This window comes from Cimex lectularius, unplaced genomic scaffold (assembly GCF_000648675.2).
Source record: "Cimex lectularius strain Harlan isolate CLEC.00 unplaced genomic scaffold, Clec_2.1 scaffold411, whole genome shotgun sequence".
NCBI lineage: Eukaryota > Metazoa > Arthropoda > Insecta > Hemiptera > Cimicidae > Cimex > Cimex lectularius.
In genome coordinates this window covers 29,630-37,096 of record NW_019392972.1, presented here as the reverse complement: position 1 = coordinate 37,096, position 7,467 = coordinate 29,630, and positions in this window count along the sequence as shown.

The following is a 7,467-nucleotide window of genomic DNA, read 5'->3' as shown; positions in this document are numbered from 1 at the left end:
GTCAACTTCTTAAATTCACTAATTTAGTGAATTTAATGAATTAACTGAAGTACACTTCACTAAAGCTCTCCGTCGCCATTTCAATTGTCGTCGAGAATCCAAACCGATTACACGACATTTGAAAAATGGCAAAAAGGAGGGAAAACTCATAAGGTGGGGTTGAGATGGGGAGTTGATTTCCGAGTGGATCGAGGCCACGTTAGCTCAGGTGGTAGAGCAGCGGCGTATCAAGCCGAAGGTCGTGGGTTCGAATCCCTCTCGTGCCATTAGCTTTTTTCATCTCAACTAAAAACCTTAATTAATTGTAATGTATGACAACTTTCAAGTAAAATATTACAAACTAAAGATGAATTTGTACAGGCGGAAAAATTCCAAAGTTGTTGAAAAGAAAGTGAAAATTTGGTTAATTTTTTTATCATTCATTCAAATTTGCCTTAAGGGGGTAGGGACTATTTTTGCGGATGAACAGATGGCTTTTTCCCAAATTAGTTTTTTAAAATCCACTTCGACTCGATGAATTTCAATTTTGATTCGCATTTAGTTTACAAAAAAGTCTGTTTAATGAACAAAATTTAAAATTTTGCGTTTTTCCAAGGAATTTTTAAGGCCATTCAGTCGTACAAATAGAAGCCAAAAAGATGCCAATTTTCGATGCCATTGTTTAAAAATCTATTTTATCTATTTTTTTTAAGAGGGTTCGCAACAGCAGAGGCCATATCAACCCTCGGTGTGCCGGTGTTTTTGAAAAAAAAAGCCCAATTGTAAGTATGTCGGGTTCGAATGCAGGGCCGCTGGATTCGAACCCGGGACCTTTACCTTACAGTGATGAGAGCCCTGTCAACTTCTAAACCGTTGCGGCTACCGACGCCCCTCATATTTTGTCTATTACATCTATTTTTTGTCATTTGTATTAATTTATTACTAATTCTTAGTTAGGGATTTTTTAAATAAAAAAAGTTATTAATTTCCGGACGCAACCTAAAGTTGTGGCCAATTTTAACATCTTTTTCTTTATGCAAATAAATCATTATTCAGCTCTTGGGCGTTTTTTAACCTACGAATACTCTACAAAATGAAAAAAAATTGTTTAAATATGATGAAAGTTTTTGGGCAAAAGTGGACCGAAAGATGAAAAACTACTTTTGAGGAAAAGCGATTTACTGATCGATCTCGGTTCCCGTTTCGTGTTACGTTCCTCTTGCAGTTGATGATGATGTTTTAATTTGGATAGTTTTTGGAAACAGAATCTACATTGAAGACGAGACACTTCAAAAAGAGTTAGGGCGAGTTGCAAGTTGATCGAGTCAAGTTAGAGAACAAAAAATTTATTTCTTGACTTTTACACAATTATTTGAACAACTTCTAATGGTTGGAATCTCATGGGTTTAGTTTTATTAATTATTATATTTAAATACTTGTAGTTATCATATTTATATTTATTATATAATTAATATTTATTTTAATAATATATATTTTAATTAATGAATAGACGACATGTCATAGATATGTCGCTCGTTTCTTTTCACGAGGACCAAAATCCAGTGTGAAATGGCTGATAATTGGGCCAATTTTCGATCAACTAATACGTTAGTAAAGTGTTTTTTCCCCATTATAAACTATAGGAAATTTCCTTATTCAAGGAATGTGGCCTAGATTTAAACTACGATATGCATGTTTGTCTCTGGGTGGATGATAAACCCATGTTGAATGAGTGACCGTTACATCTCTTGGACGCATATCTTCAACAGCTTACCGTCGCATTAGGGTGTGGCCTTTTGATAAATTAAGCATAAATTTTATTGAGTAGAGTTATCGACAATCATAATTAATAGCACAATTTATTTGGGGAAGGGTAATTTTTACGATGTGACACTATGTGTTTGTTTTAAACGTTCCTTGGATTTTCCGCTGTGAATATAAAGTTGTTATGCAAATTAATGATCCACTACTTAACTATTTTGACATAGAAAGTCCGTCCTCATTTTAGATCCCTTCCAATGGCATCTGAAGAATGTATAATTGTTAACAACACAGAATAAAATAAAAAATATATTTCCTTTTTTAAATTTTATAGAATACTTTTTAATTTTTAACGTGTATATGGTTTTGAGGTTGATAAACAATCTTTTCCATTTTTGCATTACGAGAAGTGACCATTCGGTTGGGTTAGGTTAGGTTAGGAATGGTTAGGGCTAGGATTATTTTAGGCAAGGTTATTATGTTTACAACATTGAAAGAACTTCTTTTACTTGTACATCCGAGTAAATAAAAGGAAGATGTTCAAATTTAAGTTCAGTGATGAATACCACCCAACGCGGTTTGAAGTTCAGCCCTCCTGTATGACAGCACTTAAATATATTTACCTCACAAAATGAGGCATTATATGCACTTTTTTGCAAAATTATTGAATTTTTTCTCCTAACACCGAGGAGCCATTGATGTAATTTGAAAGAGCAAAGACTGAACTATATTGGGGTGTGATTAGAACCGAGAAGAAGGAAATTCTTTATGGGTTAAGCCAAACAAAACCAAAAACTGAACAATTTTTTTCAAACAACTCAATTTCAACAACTTTTTTAACAACTCAATTTCTTAAATATATTAAAATAAAATGAAACCATTTTATTTTTTAATAATATTTTTTAGGACCGTTCTACACTATATGAAGGCACACGTTAAGCTTCTCGTACTCGTTCTCTCTCCAACTTCCTTTTAGCTTAGGTGCTTCATTTTATTACTTTGTCGACGTCATTTTAGTTAAGGATTTCTGCCTTTCTTATCCGCTTACGTATGATTTTTGACAGCTTTAGAACAGAATTTACCCCGTTTGATTTCTAGTAAATCGAGGACAAATAAAAAAAAGCGTCCAAAAAATGAACTCTAAAAGCTTCTAGTTGTGTGTTACCGTTATAAATCGAAAAATTATCAATGGTTTAAGCGATCTAAAGTCATGATTCAATTAAAACGTCATTCTTTACGACAGGAATTAAGACTTCAGAACTCGATAATTTCAATTTATTGTGAAACTGATTACCAAAAGGGGATAAAATTGAAAATTTAATTGAATGAAATATAAAATTTAGTTTCTTGCCTCGGGTAAAAAAAAATCAAGTTTTAAGTTAATTACAAAAGAGTTCTTTTTACTGAACTTTAAAAATCATTAAGTAGTTGTTTTAGAATAGTTATGGCTAAGGAATTGTAAAAATAATTAGTTTATGATAAAAAAGTTTTTCACGTGAGAAAAATGGACAACTTGCTTTTTTTCAGACTTCAATTTTTTTTGTAAAATTAAAACTATTAACTTTAGAAAAATTTCTTGAGCTAGAACTATTTGGCACATATTCAGAAGTCGTATATAAAATTTTATTCAAATTGATTTAATATTTTTTTGAGAAAAATTCCCAAATGTGGGTTTTTTTCCCTTGGGGCAATGTTGGTTTTGTATGTGCTTAAAATAAATTTAGCATCGCAAGCAAAAATATCAAGTTTCAAGATATCTAAACAAAATGCCAATAATTTTTAAAAAGAGCCGACATTTGTAATGTCTACCAACTAATAAATTCTAAACGTTTATTGTCTTTCGTCCTACTTGTCCTACGTAGCTCGTTCTTTCGACTTTATGAATATAATAAACATTAGCTTTTAACGATGGAAGATAAAAAGTAATATTGTACCAAACCGTGTAATTTAAAACAAAGTCTTATCTTTACCAACCTTTAAGAATTTTGAAATAGATGCTGGAATGAATTGAATAAAACCTGAATTATTAAAGGTATGCCATTTCGACAAAGTGACTGCGGATCTTCTTCGGCGGTAGAAAATACCGTAAAAAGCTGAACGGTTGTAAGTTGCAACTTTAATTAAATGTGAGCTGGGACATTATAAGGTTCCCGGTTTTTAGGTCAGAAGAAAAGTAGCAAACAGTTTTTTTTTCTTCCCAAATGATTAATTAATTTATTTCTCTCTCAAACTTACGACCGAGCAAGTCCGAGCGTTCGGTATATTATGGATTATATAATATTGAAAGTCGACTCCCGAAACGAGAGGAAACGGAGCCGGTGTCTTTTAAGCCTAAAGGTTATCTCGACAGATTCAGTCCTGGTTTGGACATTAAAAAGGGGGAAAATAAATAAATCGGACGCGTATTAATCTGAATTAGTATAAAAGGTTAAACGTCGGAAGGGATAAATCATAAATTTAAAAGACAAAATGATTTAAACGTCCTCCGGGGTAGTTAAACTTTGAAGTTGAGAAGGAATACCATTTTATTGACCATCTAAACTGATGGGCTTTGTAATTATAACAGTTTCCCATGATCCTTGTAAGGATGATTTCGTGTTCGGTCGTGTCTTCTTTTTATATTTTTATCGCATTTATAAAAGATTTTGATTTCTGAGTTAGCTAAAGAGCCAATCGCTCACTAATTTCTGGCTTTTGGTTTTGAGGTTTCCTCTTCTTTTAAGCAGAACAGGCCTTCTGCCAATATTTTTGCAAGTGTCGGAAATGCCAACTTTACACTCTTGCGTACTGCTTTGTTGTTTGTTGCAGCAGTTAAGGCGAGACCTCCTGGGAAGTTGTTTCACGAGATCAATCATCATTTGCGGCAGAAAAGTGTACAGATCTGCTGATATTGCTGAGGGACCTTCCCAGGTTGTTTTTTTCTCTGTTCATTATTCTTCTTGAGTAGTTCTCAGTTCGCCAATTCTCTTAATCTTTAATCTGAGGTGAAGCCTTTAAGCTTGAGAGTAATTGGCACGATTTCTATCTGAAAGACAAAATTTCCAATAGTTTTAATCCTTTATTTCCTTCTAATAAATACTGGCTGTTTTTCTTCGGTTTTTGATCCTCGGTTTACCAAGTAGTCGGGGTCGACTTGACGAACGATCGATGGGTATACGGGTTCCATGAGCCTCCCTGATGAAAATTAATGGTAGTTTTAGGTTTGGTTTTATCTCCATGGGTCGGGTATTCCTGGCTATTCTGATGTCCAGACTGCGTTTCTTAGCAAGAAGATACCACTTAGCGGCCTTTTTACTCCTACTTGCAGCGTTGACTAAACCATGCCTGGGGAATATATCGTCCATGCCCAATAATTGTAAATCTTTTCTAATTTAGAGGTTTTGGTGTTAGAAACCTAGCTTGAGCTTGTCTACAAATGAAGATGACAGTACTAGTAGGTTTGGTTATATTCTCCTGGTTTGGTTATATATCCTCTCTGTGATGCCCAGACATGTCTTCTTTAGTTGGAAGGTACCACTTAGGTACCTTTCTATTCCTGACTGCAGAGTTGATTCAGCCATACACGAGGAACATAGCGTCCATGGGTATGGGAAGTTCTATGAGCCTTTCTAAGAAAGATATATGGTAGTTTTAGGTTTGTTACACCTCCAGGGGTCGGCGTATTTCTTGCTATGGTGATGCCCAGAAATACCTTTCTTAGTAAAAAGCTACTACTTAGGAGTACTTCATGACTGAAGAATTTTTTCTTTCTTACACTCACCCCAGAGGTTATCATCGGCCAGACGATTCTTGTGTATAGCTCAGATGAGATATACTTTGCTGTTCCTATTTTCCCCAGTGCAGTTATATGGACTGGATTGACAAAAGAACACACAAACCATGAATGGCGAAAAACCGAAAGGCGTCTGACGGACCAAAACAGCTAGGCAGAGCAAAATACCGACATTTTTGGGCTCGATCCTGCTAGAATACTTTTTCTTTCTTCCACTTAAAAATGCATAACACCTCTTCACTTTGTCCAAATTCAACGTTCTTAAACCGTTAAAAAGATAAATTTCTCTTCTTTCTGTTTATATCAATAATGTTGTGATTTTAAGTGATAAAATGGACAACCCCTCAAACGTTTTATAGAGGCCACTTCACAATCCACTAATGCGTGATCTAATGGTGTTGACGTAATCTCCTCCTCTCTTGTGCTGAAAGAGTTCTGCTTGGTGCTTTACTTATGTGACTCAAGCCTTTGATAAAGACTGGCATACGGATTTGCTGTAGAAGCTCAAGACTATCCTCCCTTCATACTTCCGCTAATACCGCTCTTTCAAATCAGCCAGGGAACATCCTAAGGCCTTTCCTGTAGTCCTACTGATCTACCTACTCAGCCTGTCTTCCTACAGGCTCACCTTGGCTGAAAAAGAGGCGAATAAAATTAAATGTTGGTACGAGTCAACATTTATCGTTTACTCTCCGTCGTGGAGTAATGCTACCACTATTCCTACATCATACATCCTAGAGTTAACCACGTCTTCTACCTTGGTTTGTTTGTACATTGAGCCTAACTTGCAATCTACACACAAGACAGAAAAAGAAGTAACGGACTAGATGTTACATAACATCTCACAATTACTAGATAAAGGATGAAAACTGACGCTTCACAATAAACGACTGATATACGTTCGATAGTAAAGCTCATATGGACGTACGTCATTGATCTAAGGGGTTCAACCTAACATTCCAACTGCCATCGAATACGGTTTTCCCAATCCAAATTCACCCGAAAAATATTAAACGCTCCCTTCTATCCATGTTTGATGATCCGTAATGACCTTAACATTCCTTTTGTGAAAGAAGTCATAAAATCCCGGCACAAAACTGAACAATTCCTTTCGTTACACACCAATCCCTCAGTCTTAACCTTAACATCCCGTATCCTCAATAACCCTCCAAGGAGATTAAAATCCCGGTGACCTCGCGACCTGTTGAGCAGTGAGACCTAGCCTAGAAGAGTCATCACTGTATGATGCCTCGCATTCTAGCGCTAAATTGTTTATTTTATGTTTTTTTCTTAAATTACCAGGTTTGGTTTTAATTTATGTTTACATTTGTACACATCAATACACATCAACAAGTTTATTTGTGGTATTTTCAAATAAATTCTGTTATAAAAGGAAAAATATTTAAAATGTATTTTCATTCTCAGCTCTTAAAGATTTCATTTTAAGTCATTATCAGTGAGAAAAATATTAATGAAATGAACAAAAACCCGACAAACGTTTTATTTTACATCATCAGTTGTGATGTTTTTCTCCAGTGGCTAAGTTAGTGCCGTTACGCAAAGTTGATTGAATTCTAAACTAAAGTATCATAGTAGTAAAATATCATCTAGATCTCTTGGGTCTTATCAAATTTATCACTATTTGCTGTAATTTTTAAAAATTTGGAGGCGTAGAAAAGGCGAAAGTTTTAAGAATTTATTTTATTTGACAAAAAAATTTGCTTCCTGGGTGCAGAAAACGAATGTCAACTTTGTTTTGTTAATAAAAACATAGTTTAACCTACATTGTTATCCAATACGTCAAAAGTATGGGTAACGTAGATTTTGAAATACATAAATTATGACCTTATTGCTTATATTACTATGAAATACTGGAACAACAAAGGCACAACCTTTTAAAAAAATTATTTAAATTATTTAAAATATATTTTTTATTACAATTAATTAAGGTTTTT